This window comes from Hyla sarda, chromosome 4 (genome assembly GCF_029499605.1).
Source record: "Hyla sarda isolate aHylSar1 chromosome 4, aHylSar1.hap1, whole genome shotgun sequence".
NCBI classification, from domain to species: domain Eukaryota; kingdom Metazoa; phylum Chordata; class Amphibia; order Anura; family Hylidae; genus Hyla; species Hyla sarda.
In genome coordinates this window covers 343,690,145-343,712,274 of record NC_079192.1, presented here as the reverse complement: position 1 = coordinate 343,712,274, position 22,130 = coordinate 343,690,145, and the positions used below count along the sequence as shown (strand labels likewise).

The following is a 22,130-nucleotide window of genomic DNA, read 5'->3' as shown; positions in this document are numbered from 1 at the left end:
GCATTTTTTGCACATCTGACCACTGTCACTTTATGTATTAATAACTCTTGGATGCTTTTACTTATACATTTGATTACGAGAGAGTTTTTTTTCGTGACATATTCTACTTTATGTTAGTAGTAAATTTACGTCAATACTTGCATCATTTCTTGGTGAAAAATGGTAAAATTTCAGGAAAAATTTGAAAATTTTGTATTTTTCTAACTTTGAAGCACTCTGCTAGTAAGGAAAAGGGACATGTCAAATAAATTACATATTGATTCACATATACAATATGTGTACTTTATGTTTGCATCATAAAGTTGACATGTTTTTACTTTTTGAAGACATTAGAGCAGTGATTCCCAACCGCGGTGCCGCGGCACACATGTGCCGCAGGATTTTGCCGTGATTTTTAAAAATTTTTTACTATTATTAATTTTTAAATGTCCCGCCCCGGCCTGACGGCGCAGGGGGGAAGGGAAGTCTGCGTGCGCACTGCGCACACAGCGTCCCCCTGCGTCTGCCGCGTGACCCGTGTTCCCCTCCTTCCCCCTCTGTTCCCTGTGTCCCCCTCCTTCACTCTCCGTCTCCTGCGTCCCCCCTCTCCCTTGCGGCGCAGTGAGCCGGATATGGTGCCCTGGGGCGGAACGAGCTGCACCAGCGCCGGACTCCCGTGCCTCCTGTGGAACTGCAAGCTGCGCGGGCCGGCTTGCTTAAGGTACCGTACCCTTTCCACCCCTCTGTTCACCTTCTCAACCCTGTCTAAATCCCCCCACCGTTACCCAGGTCCACCCTCTACCCCCCCCCCCCCGACCCCGTCACTCATGTCCACCCCCCCTGTCAGCCATGTCTGCCTTGTTTACCTCCCTGTCCATCTCTATCACCCATGTAATCCCTCCCTGTCACCCATGTAATCCCCCCTGTCACCCATGTCCACCCTCCCTGTCCATGTCCACCCTCCCTGTCACCCATGTCCACCCCCCCCCCTGTCACCCATGTCCACCCCCCCCCGTCAGCCATGTCCGCCTGGTCCACCTCCCTGTCCATCTCTATCACCCATGTCCACCCCCCCCCCCTGTCACCCATGTCCACCCCCCCTGTCACCCATGTAATCCCCCCCCCTGTCACCCATGTAATCCCCCCCGTGTCACCCATGTCCACCCCCTCAGTCACCCATGTCCACCCCCTCAGTCACCCATGTCCACCCCCCTGTCAGCCATGTCCGCCTTGTCCACCTCCCTGTCCATCTCTATCACCCATGTCCACCCCCCCTGTCACCCATGTAATCCCTCCCTGTCACCCATGTCCACCCCCCCTGTCACCCATGTCCACCCCCCCGGTCACCCATGTCCACCCCCCCGGTCACCCATGTCCACCCCCCCCGTCACCTATTTCCACCCCCCCCCCTGTCACCTATGTCCACCCCCCCCCTGTCACCTATGTCCACCCCCCCCTGTCACCTATGTCCACCTCCCCTTGTCACCCATGTCCACCCCCCCCTGTCACCCATGTCCACCCCCCCTGTCACCCATGTCCACCCCCCCCTGTCACCCATGTCCCACCCCCCCTGTCACCCATGTCCACCTCCCCTGTCACCCATGTCCACCTCCCCTGTCACCCATGTCCACCCCCCCCTGTCACCCATGTCCACCCCCCCCTGTCACCCATGTCCACCCTCCCCGTCACCCATGTCCACCCTCCCCGTCACCCATGTCCACCCCCCCCGTCACCCATGTAATCCCTCCCCCGTCACCCATGTAATCCCTCCCCCGTCACCCATGTAATCCCTCCCCCCGTCACCCATGTAATCCCCCCCCCGTCACCCATGTCCACCCCCCGTCACCCATGTCCACCCTCCTGTTCACCCATCTGTCCCTTTGTTACCCCAGTCCACCCCTCTCTGTCACTCCTGTCCCTCTTTAACCCCCTTGTCCACCCCTCTGACCCCCTGTCTCCTCTCTCCACCCTCCTGTCACCCATGTCCACCCCCTGTCCACCCCCTCTGTCACCCCTATGCCCCCGTCACCCATGTTCACTCTTCTACACCCATCTATCACCCTTGTACACCTCTCTGCACCCCTCTGTCACCCATTTACACTTCTCTACAACCCTCTGTCACCCATGTACACTCCTCTGTACCCCTCTGTCACCCATGTACACTCCTCTGTACCCCTCTGTCACCCATGTACACTCCTCTGTACCCCTCTGCCACCCATGTACACTCCTCTACACACCTGTCACCCATGTACACCCCTCTGTCACCCATGTACACTCCTCTATACCCCTCTGTCACCCATGTACACTCCTCTACACCCCTCTGTCACCAATGTACACTCCTCTCTACCCCTCTGTCACCCATGTACACTCCTCTCTAACCCTCTGTCACCCATGTACACCCATCTATCACACATGTACACTCCTCTGTCACCCATGTACACTCCTCTCTACCCCTCTGTCACCCATATACACTCCTCTCTACCCCTCTGTCAGCCATGTACACCCCTCTATACCCCTCTGTCACCCATGTACACTCCTCTACACCCCTCTGTCACCAATGTACACTCCTCTCTACCCCTCTGTCACCCATGTACACTCCTCTCTACCCCTCTGTCACCCATGTACACCCATCTATCACACATGTACACTCCTCTGTCACCCATGTAGACTTCTCTACACCCCTCTGTCACCCATGTACACCCATCTATCACACATGTACACTCCTCTGTCACCCATGTACACTCCTCTCTACCCCTCTGTCACCCATGTACACTCCTCTCTACCCCTCTGTCACCCACGTACACTCCTCTACACCCCTGCCACCCATGTACGCTCCTATACACCCCTTTGTACATTCCTCTACACCCCTTTCACCCATGTATGCTCCTCTACACCCCTGTCACCCATGTACACTCCTCTACACCCCTGTCACCCATGTACACTCTTCTGCATCCCTCTGTCACCCATGTACACTCCTCTATACCCCTCTGTCACTCATGTACACTTCTCTACACCCCTCTGTCACCCATGTACACTCCTCTACACCCATCTGTCACTCATGTACACCCATCTGTCACCCATGTACACTCCTCTACACCCCTCTTTCACCCATGTACACTCCTCTACACCCTTCTGTCACCCATGTACACCCATCTGTCACCCATGTACACTCCTCTACACCCCTCTGTCACCCATGTACACCCATCTGTCACCCATGTACACTCCTCTATACCCCTCTGTCACTCATGTACACTCCTCTATACCCCTCTGTCACCCATGTACACTCCTCTACACCCCTCTGTCACCCATGTACACCCATCTATCACCCATGTACACTCCTCTACACCCCTCTGTCACCCATGTACACCCATCTATCACACATGTACACTCCTCTGTCACCCATGTACACTCCTCAACACCCTCTGTCACCCATGTACACTCCTCTCTACCCCTCTGTCACCCATGTACACTCCTCTCTACCCCTCTGTCACCCATGTACACTCCTCTACACCCCTGTCACCCATGTATGCTCCTATACACCCCTTTGTACATTCCTCTACACCCCTTTCACCCATGTATGCTCCTCTACACCCCTGTCACCCATGTACACTCCTCTACACCCCTGTCACCCATGTACACTCCTCTACACTCCTGTCACCCATGTACACTCTTCTGCACCCTTTTGTCACCCATGTACACTCCTCTATACCCCTCTGTCACTCATGTACACTCCTCTACACCCCTCTGTCACCCATGTACACTCCTCTACACCCTTCTGTCACCCATGTACACCCATCTGTCACCCATGTACACTCCTCTACACCCCTCTGTCACCCATGTACACCCATCTGTCACCCATGTACACTCCTCTATACCCCTCTGTCACCCATGTACACTCCTCTACACCCCTCTGTCACCCATGTACACCCATCTGTCACCCATGTACACTCCTCTACACCCCTCTGTCACCCATGTACACCCCTCTGTCACCCATGTACACCCATCTGTCACTCATGTACACTCCTCTAAACCCCTCTGTACACTCCTCTACACCCCTGTCACCCATGTATGCTCCTCTACACCCCTGTCACCCATGTATGCTCCTCTACACCCCTGTCACCCATGTATGCTCCTCTACACCCCTGTCACCCATGTATGCTCCTCTACACCCCTGTCACCCATGTATGCTCCTCTACACCCCTGTCACCCATGTATGCTCCTCTACACCCCTGTCACCCATGTATGCTCCTCTACACCCCTGTCACCCATGTATGCTCCTCTACACCCCTGTCACCCATGTATGCTCCTCTACACCCCTGTCACCCATGTTTGCTCCTCTACACCCCTGTCACCCATGTATGCTCCTCTACACTCCTGTCACCCATGTATGCTCCTCTACACCCCTGTCACCCATGTATGCTCCTCTACACCCCTGTCACCCATGTATGCTCCTCTACACCCCTGTCACCCATGTATGCTCCTCTACACCCCTGTCACCCATGTATGCTCCTCTACACCCCTGTCACCCATGTACGCTCTTCTACACCCCTGTCACCCATGTACGCTCCTCTACACCAATGTCACCCATGTACGCTCTTCTATACCCCTGTCACCCATGTACGCTCCTCTACACCACTGTCACCCATGTACGCTTCTCTACACCCCTCTCTACACCCCTCTGTACACTCCTCTAAACCCCTCTGTCACCCATGTCCACCCCTCTACACCCCTCTGTCACCCATGTAAAAAAAAAAGAAAAAAAAGCTTGGCGCCTAATAGGTTTGTTTTGCAGGTTTAACGGTGAAGAATTGTGTGTGTGTGTGTGGAAGAAATCGTGATGATGGCCCAGACCAGATGGAGAAGAGAAGGCAACGATGCAAATTAGAGAAGACGTCATTGGTGAGTTGCTGTATAAAGCAGGACTTTAAACTACATACCCACTGATAAATAGATATAGTGCATTGCGTTTTTTACTGTTTTTTCCTTTTTTTTTTCTTGCTCGTCAACCTCGGTAGCGGTGCCCCGTGGAAAAAAAAATTTCCAACGTGTGCCCCGACCCGAAAAAGGTTGGGAAACACTGCATTAGAGGGCTTCAAAGTATAGCAGCAATATTCCAATTTTTCCTGAAAATTTCAAAATCAGAATTTTTCAGGGACCAGTTAAGTTTAGAAGTGAATTTGAGGGTCTTTATGTTGGAAATCCCCTATATTGTACCCCATTAGGAAAACTGCAGACCTCATAGTATTCAAAATGACATTCATTCAGTTTGTTAACCCTTTAGGTGTTTCACAGGAATAGCAGCAAAATGGAAGATAAAAATCTAAATCTCAATTTTTTACACTAAAATGTTATTGTAGCCCCATTTTTTTCATTTTTACAAGGGGTAAAAGGTAAAAAGGCCCCTCAAAACTTGTCATTTATTTTCTCTCGAGTAAGGAAATACCTCATATGTGGCTGTAAAGTGCTCTGTGGGTGCACTAGAGCCTGGGTTCTCAACCTGCGGTACTCATACCTCTAGGGGTACGCCAGGGGTTGTTTGGGGGTATGCGAAGCGCTGACAAATTCCGGCCATGCATTGGCCAGTATTTGTCAGCGCACAGCCACGGCAGCTCACTGTACAGTTGCTACTGTACGTGAGCTGCGTGGTTGCCAAGGAGACGTGTGACCTTCCCTGACGTTGCGCTGAGTTGCCGCACAACGCAGGAGGACGTCACACGTCAGTGAGGCCCCGCCAAACAGGACATGCTGTGTGAAGGAGCAGGCAACGGGACCGCAGGACGCCAGGTAAAAAAAAAAGTTAAAAACAACTGTATGGAACTGAGGGGGGGGGGGGGGGGGGGGAGGGGCGACTGTATGGGACGGAGGGTGAATGTATATGATGGAGCACAAGGCATTAAGATGGAGGGGGAGAGGGATAATGGTGGAGGGGGGATGTGGAGTAATAAAGCACAAGGCACTAAAATGTAATGCCTTGTGCTTTAGTACTCCTCACCCCCACCCCCTCTTCCATTATCCCTCTCCCCTTCCATCTTAATCTCTTGGGCCTTTTCCCTCCATCTTAATCCCCTTGTGCTATTATTCCCCCCTCCTTCTGATCCCCTTTTGCCATATTGGATAATAATGGCAAAAGGGGATTAAGAAGGTGGGGGAAAAATGGCAAAAGGGGATTAGAGGGAGGGGGAAAAATGGCAAAAGGGGATCAAAGGGAGGGGGGGAATAATGACACAAGGGGATTAATATGGAGAGGAGGGGGGGGGGGTGATTATCCCCCCTCCATCTGAATCCCCTTGTGCTATTATTCCCCCTCCATCTAAATCCTCTTGTGCCATTATTCCCCCTCCCTCTGATCCCCTTTTGCCATTTTCCCCCCTCCAACTTAATCCCCTTGTGCCATTATTATCCGATATGGCAAAAGGGGATCAGAGGAAGGGGGGAATGGCGCAAGGGGATTAAGATGGAGGAGGGAAATGGCGCAAGAGGATCAGAGGGAGGGAGGAATAATGGCACAAGAGATTAAGATGGACGGGGGGTTGATTATCCCCCCTCCATCTTAATCCCCTTGTGCCATTATTCTCCCTCCATCTTAATCCCCTTGTGCTATTATTCCCCGCTCCCTCTGATCCCCTCTTGCCATATTGGATAATAATGGCACAAGGGGAGTAAGATGGAGGGGGAATAATAGCACAAGGGGACTAAGAGGGACGGGGGTGGGGAATAGTGGCACAAGGGGATTAAGATGGAGGGGGATAATAGCACAAGGGGATTAAGATGGAGGGGGAATAATAGCACAAGGGGATTAAGCAGGAGGGGGAATAATAGCACAAGGGGATTAAGATGGGGGGGAATGCATTAGTATGAAGGTAAGAACAAGCCTTTTGTCCATGGGTACCCGCAGACATACTTTCAGCCTTTGGGGGGTACAGTTGTAAAAAAGGTTGAGAACCACTGCACTAGAGGGCTCAGAAGGGAAGGAGCGACAATGGCATTTTGGACAGCTTATTTTTCTGAAATGGTTTTTGGGGGGCATGTCCCATTTAGGAAGCCCCCATGATGCCAGAACAGTAAAAAAAAGTCCCTCAAGGAACATAACAAGGGCTATAGTGAGCCTTAACACCCCACAGATGATTGACAAACTTTCCTTAAAGTGGGACGTGAAAATGAAAATTTTGATTTTTAACACTAAAATGCTGGTGTTACCCCAAACTTTTCATTTTCACAAGGAGTAATCGGAGATAATGTCCCCCAAAATTAGTAACCCCATTTCTCTCGAGTAAGGAAATACCCTGTGTGGATGTAAAGTGCTCTGTGGGTGCACTGCAGGGCTCAGAAGGGAAGGAGCGACATTGGGCTTTTGGAGGGCGAATTTTGCTGAAATGTTTTTTTGGGGGCATGTCACCCCCATGATGCCAGAACAGTAAAAAAAAAACAACCACATGGCATACTATTTTGGAAACTGCACCCTCAAGGAACATAACAAGGGGTTCAGTGAGCCTTAACACCCCACAGGTAATTGACGAACGTTCGTTAAATTGGGACGTACATTTTTTTTTATTTCAATAAAATGCTGGTGTTACCCCAAATTTCTCATTTTCAAAAGGGGTAATAGGAGATAAAGCCCCCCAAAAATGTGTAACCCCATTTCTTCTGAGTATGGAAATACCCCATATGTGGATGTAAAGTGCTATGTGGGTGAACTACAATGCTCAGAAGAAAAGGAGCGCCATTGGGCTTTTGGAGAGAGAATTTGGTTGGAATGGAAGTCTAGGGCCATGTGCGTTTACAAAGCCCCCATGGTGCCAGAACAGTGGACATGTGACCCCATTTTGAAACTACACCCCTCACAGCATTTAATAAGGGGTGCAGTGAGCATTTACACCCCACTGGCATTTGACAGATCTTTGGAACAGTTGGCTGTGCAAAAGAAAAATGTAATCTTTCATTTTTATACTCACTGGAACCCTTATTGCATTCCGTGAGGGGTGTAGTTTCCAAAATGGAGTCACATGTGGGGGGGGGGGGGGGGTCCACTGTTCTGGCACCATGGGGGCTTTGTAAACGCACATGGCCTTCAATTCCAGCCTAATTCTCTCTTCAAAAGCCCAATGGCGCTCCTTCTCTTCTGAGTATTGTAGTTCGCCCACAGAGCACTTTCCATCCACATAGGGGTATGTTCTTACTCAGAAGAAATGGGGTTACAAATTTTGGGAGACTTTTTTTCCTATTGCCCCTTGTGAAATTGAAAAATATGGGGTAACACCAGCATTTCAGGGGGAAAAAACACATTTTTAATTTTCATGTCCAAGTTTAACAAAAATTTGTCGAAGACCTGTGGGGTGCTAAGGCTCACTATACCCCTTGTTACGTTCCGTGAGGGGCGTAGTTTCCAAAATGGGGTCACATGTGGGTGTTTTTTATTTTTATTTATTTTTGCGTTTATGTCAGAACCACTGTAACAATCAGCCACCCCTGTGCAAATCACCAATTCAGGCCTCAAATGTACATGGTGCTCTCTCACTCCTGAGCCATGTAATTTTTATTTTTTTATACTAACATACTGGTGTAGCCCCCAACTTTACCTTTTCATAAGGGGTAAAATTTGGAACGCAATTTCTCCTGAGTACGGAAATACCACATATATAGCCCTAAACTGTTGCCTTGAAATACGACAGGGCTCTGAAGTGAGAGAGCGCCATGCGCATTTGAGGCCTAAATGGGGAATTTGCAATAGTGGCGGACCTGGATACAAGGATGGGGCTTGTCTCCACCAAAACCCTACAGCAGTGTTTCCCAAACAGGATGCCTCCAGCTGTTGCAAGACTCCCAGCCAGCCAGGACAGTCAATGGCTGTCCGGCAATACTGGGACTTGTTGTTTTGCGACAGCTGGAGGCTCCGTTTAGGAAACACTGTCGTATGAGATGTTTATGGGGTGTATATTTACTGTTTTACTTTGTATTATGTGGTAGTGTAGTGTAGTGTTTTTAGGGTACACTCGCACTGGCGGGGGTTCACAGTGAGTTTTCTGCTGGGAGTTTGAGCTGTGGCGGAAAATTTGCCACAGCTCAAATTTGTAGAAGGAGCCCCAAACCTTCAGCTGTTGCGAAACTACAACTCCCAGCATGGACTGACAGACCGTGCATGCTGGGAGTTGTAGTTTTGCAACAGCTGTAGGCACACTGGTGAGGAACCACGGAGCTAGAAAACATATACAGTTCCATGCAAGAGAAAACGCAACACAATTCTTTAAGATTTTATAATGCTTCTTTAGTAATTTCTTAGTATCAAAAAATGACAATGGAGAATATGTCAAAAAAGTTGATAATCACCCAGGTGCACCAAACTACCGGACGTGCTAAACACTAGGAAAAGCTTCAGGATTCCTTCATCCCATTACAGGTTCCTTTCGGCTCATACTCCTTCCTCTCCCCAGTGGCCCCATCTTTGGTTATATTTTCATGGCTATATTTGAAGAGTTGTTTGTAGGTTCCTTCCCGCAAAGTGGACACGTCGTCACATGGCTCAGGTATGTTGATGACGTGTTCATGCTGTGGGATGGAACACGCAAAGAGTTGGATACATTTGTGTCACTATTAAATCAGTGTCACGAATTGATTGAATTTACCCTGGAGGCTGATCTCCACAAGATTCATTATTTAGATGTCGAAATCTACAAAGAAGGGACTAGGTTACAAACTACCCTATATAGGAAAGATGCAGATAGAAATAACTTACTGTTAAGAGATAGCTTCCACGCACCACAAACTTTGAAAGGGATACCAAAAAGTCAATTCGTCAGGGCTAGACGTATATGCAGTACTGATGAAGAATATGAGAGGAACAAAGAGAAGTTTGTTCAGAAATTTACAGAAAGAGGTTATCAAGAGAAAGAGGGGGGAAGAGTTGGAGAGGAGGTACAGAGAATTCCTAGGGATGATATACGCAGAAAGAAAAAGAAAAACCATAAAAATAAAAAACAAAGAAGATTTGGTGTATATGGGTACCTATGATAAACATGCCCAACTAATTAAAAATACTATAAAGAAATATTGGGGACTGTTGAGAGCAGATGTTAAATTCGGTAAAATGATTGGCGACCCTCCCCGGTTCGTCTATAGAAAAGGCAAATCTTTAGCCAACTGTCTGATCAGAGCCGACTTGAAGAAAAAGAAAAAATCCAAACAGGCTTTTATTCAGTCAAAAAAGATGGGGACTTTCGCCTGTCTTTCATGTTCAAATTGTTCTAGCATCATTAAAAGCGACCACATACTTCATCCTCTATATGGGACAAAAATTCCCATTGGAGGATGGTATGGTTGTGACACTAAACAGGTAGTGTACCTACTTAAGTGTTCTTGTGGGAGAATATATGTCGGCCAGACCATGAGAAATGTAAAATTCCTGATTGCGGAACATCGTTGTGCAATCCGGAATGCACTCAGTTAAAAGGTACAGGAGAGTAATAAATATGGAGAAACGGGAGTCGCCAGACATTTTGCCGAACAAAGACACGGAGTCAGTGAACTCAGTTGAATGGTTATTGAAGAAATACAAGGAACATCAGAAACTGAAATTAAATTATTAATTAAATGTGAAGATTATTAAAATGTTTTTGGATTGAAAAACTTGAAGCATTGAGCCCGAAAGGGTTAAACGAATCTTATAACTTTGGTGTATCTCTGTGAGGTACCATCTTAAATACTGTTCCTAGTTTTATATAAATTTGCATGTACGATTTTAATTTGATTTTTCTCGTTTTTAGAGTTGAACTCTCACGTGAATTAATTGCTTATTTAATGTGGTGGAGGGTGCACGGTAGGGATACTTGAAAAAGGAGGAGGCGCCTCCGAAACGTCGTGAAAGTGTCGGCGCAAGCTTCACCTGTTCCCCTTCGTGAGAGGAAGGAGTATGAGCCGAAAGGAACCCGTAATGGGATGAAGGAATCCTGAAGCTTTTCCTAGTGTTTAGCGCGTCCGGTAGTTTGGTGCACCTGGGTGATTATCAACTTTTTTGACATATTCTCCATTGTCATTTTTTGATACTAAGAAATTACTAAAGAAGCATTATAAAATCTTAAAGAATTGTGTTGCGTTTTCTCTTGCATGGAACTGTATATGATTCAGTGAGTTAGGAGTCCTCACTCAAAAACGCTCAAGACTTACCCAGTGTGAATAGGTGGCAAAACATTTTTCATTTATGCTAGAAAACATACTCTAGCTTAGTGATTACAACCCGTGTGCCTCCAGCTGTTGCAAAACTACAACTCCCAGCATGTACGGTCTGTCAGTGTATTCTGGGAGTTGTAGTTTTGCAACAGCTGGAGGCACACGGGTTGGAATCACTGAGTTAGGAAACACACTCTAGCACAGTGTTTCCCAACCAGTGTGCCTCCAACTGTTGCAAAACTACAACTCCCAGCATGCACTGACAGCCAAAAGGCATGCTAGGAGTTGTAGTTATGCAACAATTGGGGAAGAACAGTTTGGAGATCGCTAAGTAGTGGTCTCCAAACTGTAGCCCTCCATATATTGCAAAACTTCAACTCCAAACATGCCCAGACTGTCCAGGCATGCTGGGAGTTGTAGTTTTGCAACTTCTGGAGGGCCACAGTTTGGAGACCACTGTGTAGTGGTCTTTAAACTGTGGTCCTCCAGATGTTGCAAAACTACAACTTTCGGCATGCACTGACTGTCTGGGAATGCTGGGCATTGTAGGTTTGCAACCTCTGGAGGGCTACAGTTTGGAGACCATATAGTGGTCTCCAAACTGTGCCACTTCAGATGTAGCAAAAACTACAACTCCCAGCATGCCCAGCCTGTCAGAGCAAGCTATAAGTTGTAGTTTTGCAACATCTGGAGGACCACAGTTTGGAGACCACTACACAGTGGTCTCCAAACTGTGGCCCTCCAGATGTTGCAAAACTACAACTCCCAGCATGCCCAGACAGCCTTTGGCTGTTTGGGCATGTTGGGAGTTGTAGTTTTGCTACTTTTAGAAGGCCACAGTGAAGATCACTTACCAGCGATCTTCTCTGCAGCCTCCTCTACCACCACACTTTCCGGCATGCCTCCTCCTGCTGCCGCAGCTCCCATGCCGCCGCCGCCACTGATCAGATGCCGCTGGCCATGTCCCCCCCTGCTCTGCCTGGACTTCGATTGGTGGGCAGAGCGGGGGAAATGAACATTAACCCCCCCTCGCCCCCAACTGCCATTGGACGGTCAGACCTGATCGACCAATGGCAGGGGATAGGAGGAGGTGGCACCCTTGCCACCTCGCTCCTATCCTTTAGAATGGTCGGAGCTGTCTGTGACAGCTCTGATCACTCTTATTTTCCTGGGCGATCGGGTCACCCCCAGTCATTTGCACGGGATGCCTGCTGATCAATATCAGCAGTCATCCCGGTCTGATCACCGCCCGGCGCCCTCAATCCTTAAGTACATTTATACTGCACTGTATTTTGCCTATGTCTGTCAGTGTTACACTGACAATCCTCTATTGTCAGGTCTCCGTTTGCCATGGCTACCATTGGCGCCTTAAGATCGCATTGCGAGGTGCCGATAAGGAACAGAGGGACCGCAGCATCTATAGGGTTAACTCCGTTTCGAAGTACAGCTCCAATCCTGAGTGCTGCAGCTGGTCTCCTCTTACGGGGTCACTCCTCTCCTCCAATTGCTTCACTGACTGTAGTACTGGAGGATGCTTGAAGGAGGAGACCCCGCAAAAGTCATTTGCAGTTGCTGGCCGGGGACCGCTACAATTAGTCCCTGGCCGGTTTCAGTGATGCTTGGCCAGAAGGCAGACCAGAGAATATCGCTGGTGCTGGCTGGGAGCTGGTAGGGGAGCTCCAGTGGCCATTCTGACTCATCAGGGTGCAGGAAAGGCTACTGCTATCTACATGGGGGGGCTACTACTACCACCACCTACAAGGGGGGCTACTACTACTAGAGATGAGCGAACTTTTCAAAAATTCGATTCGGCCGATTCGCCGAATTTTCCCGAAATGTTTGATTCGATCCGAATTTGTTCGCGGTGAATCGATATTAAAAAAGGCTATTTTTAGCCTTCATACAGCCTCTATAGGTAACAGCAACCTCCAAATACTCCCAAAGGACTTCAATAGGCGCAGAAAGGATGAAGGTAATAGATGTATAGATGATAGCATTTATTTGCAGAACAACGCGTTTCAACGCCAGGACGGGCGTCTTTCTCAAGTTCATGAACTTGAGAAAGACGCCCGTCCTGGCTTTGAAACGCGTTGTTCTGCAAATAAATGCTATCATCTATACATCTATTACCTTCATCCTTTCTGCGCCTATTGAAGTCCTTTGGGAGTATTCGGAGGTTGCTGTTACCATTACACCTATGTGGTGGCGGGACTGGCTGCATTTTGGAAACTCTTAACAGTGTTGTGCCTGGTATACTAGCACAACCTACCGGGTAAGCGCTTCCAGTAAACTACTGTGAAATTCAACTTGCCCGGTTAATGCACTATGGATCGCTTCTTTTTCTTTTGTAACAGCCTCTATAGGGGTATAGAACACTTTGCTGTGTCCTAAAACGCATATGGAGTGTGCTGGGGTAGTGAAATAGTACTGTTATTCAGAATAGCATGCAGATTACCGTCATCGCTCTTAGAATCACTGCCGCACAGCAGCACAATGACAGAGCCTTGTGGTGGCATCAGTGTCAGGAGACCATATAGTGACTGAATGACATAGCGTGGAGGTGTTGGCAGCATGAGGACACCATATAGTGGCTGAATGACACAGCGTGGACATGTTGGCAGCAAGAGGAGAACATTTAGTGGCTGAATGGCACAGCGTGGAGTTGGCTGATGCACTAGTACACTACACACCAGGGCTTCACAATCCCCCCCCAAAAAAACAACACAATATATGACATTTTTGACAAAAATTTCTCATAGGTAGCACCCGCTATTAGAGATGAGCGAACTTACAGTAAATTCGATTCGTCACGAACTTCTCGGCCCTGCAGTTGATGGCTTTTCCTGCATAAATTAGTTCAGCTTTCCGGTGCTCCGGTGGGCTGGAAAAGGTGGATACAGTCCTAGGAGACTCTTTCCTAGGACTGTATCCACCTTTTACAGCCCACCGGAGCGCTGGAAAGCTGAACTAATTAATGCAGGAAAAGTCAGCAACCGCCGAGCCGAGAAGTTCGTGACGAATCGAATTTACTGTAAGTTCGCTCATCTCTACCCGCTATCCATAAATTTGAAATTTCCAGACCCAGGCCCCACATCTGCGGCATCAGGAACCCATATATTGCCTGAAGGACACAGCCTGGAGTTGGCTGATGCACCAGTACACACCCGGTCTTCACAATCCCCTCCAAAAAACAACAACATTTTAGAAATTTTTGAAAGAAATACCTTTGTCTAAGAACAAGCGCATATCCAACAGTTCACAAGACTCTATAATGCAGGACGGTGGACCACCCAAATAGATTCTTCTCAAAAATAATAAACCACACAATGTTTTTTTTACAAAAACTAATTCAATATGTGTGTAAGCGCATCTGTCTCCAAAAGATCAGTTCACCAAAGGACTTTTTTCGCCCAAAATGATGAAGCAGAGTTAATCCCTGTCCGTATTTATTTTATTTTTTTTATTTTCCTAAAAAAATCACACGCAACAAGTGTTCCGTTGTGTAACGATTAGCATTCTGGAAAATGCAATTTTATTACTGATAAAATTATCAGTAAATAAAAATAAAAAAAACACGGTAACTTCCGGTTCCGGCGCCATGCAGTGAAGACGCACGGAGAGCTAGCTCCCGCTCCGCACACGGTTCCACGGCTCTATTTACCCGCAAACACCGAGGCTGCAACCTCTTTTGCTAAGACTACGGGTGGCTAGCTCTATGGACAAGTTCCTGATGCCTATGGGGCGCACAGATTCAAAGAAAAGGAGACAGAAACCCGGGGGCTCCCGCGGCAGCACGCGCAACATGGCGGAGTCTCCCTCCTCCAGCCGCGCTACCTCCCCGTCCCCTTCTGAAACGGGGTCTATGGATGGGGGCGAAGAATATGACCTCCCACAGCTGGACTATAACAGATTGGCGACTGAGGTGCTAAATCGATTGCCCCTAAAGTGCAGGAAGCCATCATTGCCACTATCCAGACGACGCTGGCTCAATTGCAACAGCAAGCCGCACAGCATGAGACCCACATGGCGCAGATTGAGGACCGGGTGTGCACGTCTGAGGATGCTACCTCTAATGTGGTGAGCCGAATTCTCACTCTTGAGACTGAATGTAAAAGACTTAGTGACAAGGTCTAGGATCTGGAAAACAGGTCCAGACGGAGCAACCTGCGGATAGTAGGGCTTCCTGAGACGGTCCCATCCAGAGACCTGGGCTATATCTGCGAAATTGCTTTACCGAAGGCTCTGGGCTTGCCGCGGCCTCTAATAGCGCCGCCTCTAATAGCACGCAGCGCCGATCGCGGCTAAAAGTGAAAGTTGCCGGCTAGCTCAGTCGGGGCATCCCGAACAGCTGACAGGACAGCGGGAGGGCCCCTACCTGCCTCCTCGCTGTCCGATCGCCGAATGACTGCTCAGTGCCTGAGATCCAGGCATGAGCAGTCATGCGGCAGAATCATCGATCACTGGTTTCCTATGAGAAACCAGTGATCAATGATAAAGATCAGTGTGTGCAGTGTTATAGGTCCCTATGGGACCTATAACACTGCAAAAAAAAAGTGAAAAAAAAAAAGTGAATAAAGATCATTTAACTCCTCCCCTATTAAAAGTTTGAATCACCCCCCTTTTCCAATAAAAAAAAAAAACACAGTGTAAATAAAAATAAACATATATGGTATCACCGCGTGCAGAAATGTCCGAATTATAAAAATATATCATTAATTAAACTGCTCGGTCAGTGGCGTGCACGCAAAAAAATTCCAAAGTCCAAAATAGTGCATTTTTGGTCACTTTTTATATAATTTAAAAATGAATAAAAAGCGATCAATAAGTCCTATCAATGCAAAAATGGTACCATTAAAAACTTCAGATCACGGCACAAAAAATGAGCCCTCATACTGCCCCATACACGGAAAAATAAAAAAGTTATAGGGGTCAGAAGATGACAATTTTAAAGATATTAATTTTCCTGCATGTAGTTATGATTTTTTCCAGAAGTCTGACAAAATCAAACCTATATGAGTAGGATATCATTTTAATTGTATGGACCTACAGAATAAAGATAAGGTGTCATTTTTACCGAAAAATGTACTACGTAGAAACGGAAGCCCCCAAAAGTTACAAAACAGCGTTTTTTTTTTTCAATTTTGTCGCACAATGATTTTTTTTTTCCGTTTCACCGTAGATTTTTGGGCAAAATAACTGACGTCATTACAAAGTATAATTGGTGGCGCAAAAAATAAGCCATCATATGGATTTTTAGGTGCAAAATTGAAAGAGTTATGATTTTTTAAAGGCAAGGAGCAAAAAACGAAAATGCAAAAAGGGGTTAAGGTCCAAGGCCAGAGGCACCAGGGAGGCTAGTAGTTCCTGAAAGACACAATGAGTCTGGAGCATGCATTTGCAGTACCCAAGAGGTTTTCATAACCCCTTACATTTAAAGATCAATGTTTACATTTGCATTAAGCATGTATTTAGCTATTGCTAAACTTCAAAAAATGATAGGCCCAAGGAGAGAAGCTTCAGTTTTCCCCATATTAGGAGCATAGTTGTCCCCCAGATTAGGCAGCATAGATGTCGCCCAGATTAGGCAGCATGCATGTCCCCCAGATAAGGAGCATAGTTGTCCCCCAAATTAGGCAGCATAGATGTCCCCCAGATTAGGAGCATACTTGTCCCCCAGAGTGGGCAGCATAGATGTCCCCTGGATTAGGAGCATACTTGTCCCCCAGATTAGGCAGCATAGATGTCCCCCAGATTAGGCAGCATAGATGTCACCCAGATTAGGCAGCATAGATGTCACCCAGATTAGACAGCATAGATGTCCCCCAGATTAGGAGCATACTTGTCCCCCAGAGTAGGCAGCATAGATGTCCCCCGGATTAGGAGCATACTTGTCCCCCGGATCAGGAGCATACTTGTCCCCCAGATTAGGCAGCATAGATGTTCCCTGAGATTAGGCAGCATAGATGTCCCCCAGATTAGGCAGCATAGATGTCCCCCAGATTAGGCAGCATAGATGTCACCCAGATTAGGCAGCATAGGTGTCCCCCAGATTAGGAGCATAGATGTCCCCCAGATTAGGAGGCATAGATGTCACCCAGACTAGGCAGCATAGATGTCCCCCAGATTAGGAGCATACTTGTCCCCCAGAGTAGGCAGCATAGATGTCCCCCAGATTAGGAGCATACTTGTCCCCCAGATTAGGCAGCATAGATGTCGTCCAGATTAGGATCTTAGTTGTCCCCCAGATAAGGAGCATAGTTGTCCCCCAGATTAGGCAGCATAGATGTCACCCAGATTAGGCAGCATAGATGTCTCCCAGATTAGGCAGCATAGATGTCTCCCAGATTAGGCAGCATAGATGTCTCCCAGATTAGGCAGCATAGATGTCTCCCAGATTAGGCAGCATAGATGTCCCCCAGATTAGGCAGCATAGTTGTCCCCCAATCAGCGCAGGCCGGTCAGAGCCAATCAAAGGGCCGTATGTGGCAAGCGGCCCGTACAATGCCCAGGTCTGCCCCAGAGTGTTTCATAACCAACCACAATAGAGAAAATTTTGTTGTAGGAGCATGGTCAATCTACTCAGACCCATCTGTCATTGGTAGCTGGAAATCCTGGCTGATCCATCCCTGATTCATCTTGACAAACGTCAGTCTCTCCACATTTTTAGTGGACAGACGAGTTCGCCTTGGAGTGACTATGGCCCCGGCTGCACTAAACACCGCTCTGACCGGGCACTACTGGCCGGGCAGGACAGCTTTTCCAGGGCAAACTCCGCTAGTTGCGGCCATAAATCGAGTTTGGCTGCCCAGAAGTCCAGCGGATCCTCAACGGTTGTTGGCAGGGTCATGTCGAGGTAAGCCACCACCTGCTGGTTCAGGTCCTGCTCCATGTCCACCTGCTGCTGATGAGTAGCTTCACTATGCTGCTGAAGGAAGCTACTCATCAGCGACTGTAGACTCAGGCTGCTGCTGATTCAGCCGGTACTGCTCCTGCCACCCCTCCCCTCCCCAGCAGCCGTGGCAGTGGAAGGTGAGCGCAGAGGGCCCCCCGAGTCAGACCTGCGAGAGGATGGACGATGTGGCAGATAGGCATCGGCCAACCGACTACATAGAAGCTTCCTGAAGTAGGTCAGTTTGTCCTCCCTCTCAGTGGGTGTAAAAAAGGCCCCCATTCTGGGTCGGTAGTGAGGGTCTAATAAGGTGGAGATCCAGAAGTCATCGCGCTGACGAATTTTAACAATTCGGGGGTCACTACGCAAGCAACTCAGCATGCATCGTGCCATTTGGGACAGTGACTCGCTGGGACTACCTGCCTCCATCTCCACTGCATACTGCCACGGTGTGTCTGGGTCCTCTGTCTCGCCTCCCTCGTAATAACCCTCCAGCTCCTCTGGCTGCTCCTGCTCCTCCTCTCCTGTCCAATGACCAGAAACACCGGCCATCTCATCCACCGTAAACTGTGCTCCGCTCTGCCCCTCATCATCCTCCTCCAGTTTATCCCCCACAGGACTCATGTAGCCTTCTGATGTAGGCGCAACGTCTCAATTGCCGTGACCAGCCATGTTTTCAATCATTTTTTGGAGTAAATGTAGGAGTGGAGTTACGTCGTTCATGGCGTAATTCGAGCGACTAACAAAAAATGTGGCTTCCTCAAAGGGCCTCAGCAAACGGCCAGTGTCACGTATGAGCTGCCACTCGTTCACATTGAAGTTACACAGGGGAGTACTTCTATCTGCTTGTATCATCAAAAAATCCGTGATGGCTTTTCTTTGTTCGTATAGTCTGTCCAACATATGGAGGGTGTAATTCCAACGTATGGCAACGTCACAAATGAGACTGTTGTGGGATACTGTTCTGACGCTGCAGCTCAAGCAAAGTGTGCTTGGCGGTGTACGAGTGGCTGAAGTCTTGTAAATGGGGTGAAGACTTGAAGAACTTCTTGACAACCAGATTCAACACGTGTGCCATGCAGGGTGAATGGTTCACACTTCCTTGTCGCAGCACGGCCACAATGTTCTTCCCATTGTCGGTCACCATGGTTCCCATTTCCAGATTTTGTGGGGTAAGCCATACTCGGATTTCTTCCCTAATGAACTTTAGTAGTTCCTCCCCTGTGTGACTCCGTTCACCAAGGCAAACCATGTGAAGGATGGCTTGACACAGCTGTGCCCTACACACGTGGTACGATGAAGGGCCACCAAGATTTGGACGTGCAGTGGAGGCCGAGGACACGGGGAAGGAGGAGGCGCACACTGTAAAAGGACCAACTGCCTGGGAGCGAGATCATGGAGGAAGAAGCGGTGTGACCTGTCCAAGTTGCTGTTGTGGCTGTGCAGGAACATTTACCCAGTGGGCCGTAAAAGACATGTATTGTCCCTGCCCGTAGTTACAGCTCCACACGTCGGCGCTGCCGTGCACTTTTGAACACACCGACAGGCTCAAGGACTGGCCCACCATCTCTTGTACAAACTTATGCAGGGCTGGTACTGCCTTCTTTGCAAAGAAATGACGGCTTGGGACTCTCCACCTCGGCTCGGCACAAGCCATCAATTCCCTGAAAGCTGCAGAGTCCACCAGTCTGAAAGGGAGGGACTGCAACACCAGCAACTTGGACAGGAGCACATTCAACTTCTGCACCATTGGATGAGTGGGCGCATACTGTTGTCTCTTGGACATGGCTTCGCCGATCGATTGTTGGCGGAATGGCTGACTACGAGCGGAAGAAGCAGGAGCGCAAGAAGGAGGGTTTTGACACAATGCTCCCTTCGGCTGAGGTGGTGGAGCCTTGGCTGGATGACGGAGGGAGCGGATGGCCACTGGGTGATGCGGCAGGCTGGACCACTATATCGGAGCCACAGTTATCCCAGGCCGCTTTATGGTGGCGAATCATGTGTTGACGCAGGGCCGTGGTGCCGAGATTGGGACCCTGGCCACGCTTCACTTTCTGCCGACAGATTTTGCATGTGACTACGCTAAGGTCCTCCGGATTGTTTATGAAGAACAACCACACCGCAAAGTAGCTGATTTTCCCACCCGCAGTCCGCACTATTTCACTGCTATTGGCGCCATCTCCAGGAACCCCTCTTCCACTACCTCCCTGAATGGTAGCTTGCTGCAAAACAGGTGGTCTCCCCCTGGCACGTTTGGCTCCTGAATTTCCACTACTGCCACCACCACGCTGATTGCCAACCGTGCTACCACCTTGCTGCCTCATAGACAAAGAGCAAATCTCTTCTCCTGATGATGATGAAGCCCCGGCTTCTGCACACGGCTCCCAATTGCGATCGGCTTCATCATCATCATCAAAAGATGTGTGCACGTCACTGATGTCCTCCTCGTGTTCCACAACAGTGTCTGCCTCAGGACCCTGAACAATTGAAACACCGCCTCCCACGTCACTCTCCGCATCACATCAGACGCATGTCTCCTCACATTCTTGGCTGCCCATTAGCTGCTGACTGTCCTCTATTACATCGTCCTCACTAAATAGTGGAGCTGAACCCAAAGCATGAGATACTTCTTTGGGAGAGGGAACAGCATAGGACAAAGGCAATGGGATTTCGGGGTTGTGTCTGAGGAACCCACCGACTCTTGACTGGGCTTGTCAGATGTCGCTTGCAGGGCCGGATCATCATTGGCGCTCATGGTGCACCTGCTTCAGGCCCGCAGTGGGCCCCCAGGGCCGCCATCAGGGCAGTACAGGCAGTACTGCTGTCAGGGCCCCGGACCAAGTGCACTGTGTACTGGGGGACCACTGCTGCCGACTCTGTCACTCTCCTCCCGCACTGCATGTTAGTAAAAAGAACAAGCATCTTGCAAAGCAGTAGGGCTTGTTCTTTTTACAGAGCTAAAATCATGGGAGGCCATCCCCTCCTCCTACCTGAACTTTGCAGGGCCTACCTGCTCCCAGGCTCAGCAGTACCCCACACATGTGCAAGAAGATGTACGGGCCTCTCTCCTGGGCCCCTCCCCCCGCTGCTCAGTAAATTCCCCGTCCTCCTGCTGTACACAGCTCGGCAGTCGGGGAATAGGAGGAGGGGGAGGCTGCAAGCTGCACAGTGCTACAGCTGGGAGCAGAAGTCAGGCTTGGGGGCTACACAAAATGTGGACTCCCTGGAGCTGTTCAGTACTGCCTAAAAAGTAAGTGTGCTTTTGTGTATGTGTGTATATGTCCTGTGCCTGATTGTGTATATGTCCTGTGTCTGATTGTGTATATGTCCTGTGTCTGATTGTGTATATGTCCTGTGCCTGAATGTGTTAATGTCCTGGGCCTGATTGTGTATATGTCTGTTAATATTATGAATGTATATATGCAATGTGCAGGTGTTTTGTATCTGTGCAATGTGTGTGTATCCATAGTGTGGAGCACTATATGGGTATTTGGGGGCTCTCTTCAGGAGACTGGGAAAGCTGGGTGACTGGTAGTGCACAGTGCATTGCTCACACTACTTCCTCAGCTTTATGTACTCTTTGTCACCCAGCTTTCCCAGTCTCCTAAAGGGAATATCAGTCTGGTGAAGCAGCCACATTGGAGAGGAGACATGGAGTGAAGTAACAATGTCCCACTAGTACTTCCCCAGCTTTATAACACTCCTGAATGGCAGAATACTAGTATGACATCTGGTACTTCATGTTTCCAATATGGCTGCTTCACCAGACATATACGTCATGTCCATTTACATGCTAAAATCTGGCCATATTTTGACTTGTAATGCTGCACATATTTGGGAGAGATGGATCAAGACTTGCACAGAGGAAAAGTTGAACAGTTGCCCATAGCAACCAATAAGATTACTTTAATTTTTGAAAAGGCCTCTGAAAGCGATCTGATTGGTTGCTATGGGCAGCTGCTCTACTTTTCCTCAGCACAGGTCTTGATGAATCTCCCCCCTTGTGCTGTAAATGGCCAAAGATATGACCCAAATTCAAAGTTTTTTTTTATACTTTTGCTTTTGGTTAGGGGGGGGGGGGGGGGGGGGCTGGGGGTGGCCA

General features: G+C 48.7%; 1 protein-coding gene across 5 annotated transcripts in view; it reads left to right on the top strand.

The window, feature by feature from the left end:
* The window catches only part of LOC130267178 (uncharacterized), a 170,246-nt gene that overhangs the window by 4,868 nt on the left and 143,248 nt on the right, over positions 1-22,130 (top strand). The window contains exon 1 of one of the 5 annotated variants that reach the window (XR_008843084.1): positions 21,185-21,278. The exons of the other annotated variants lie outside the window; for them this stretch is intronic. The gene's annotated coding sequence lies outside the window, so the exon portion shown is untranslated. Of the gene's footprint in view, positions 1-21,184; positions 21,279-22,130 lie in introns of those variants that run through there. 5 annotated transcript variants of the gene reach the window in all.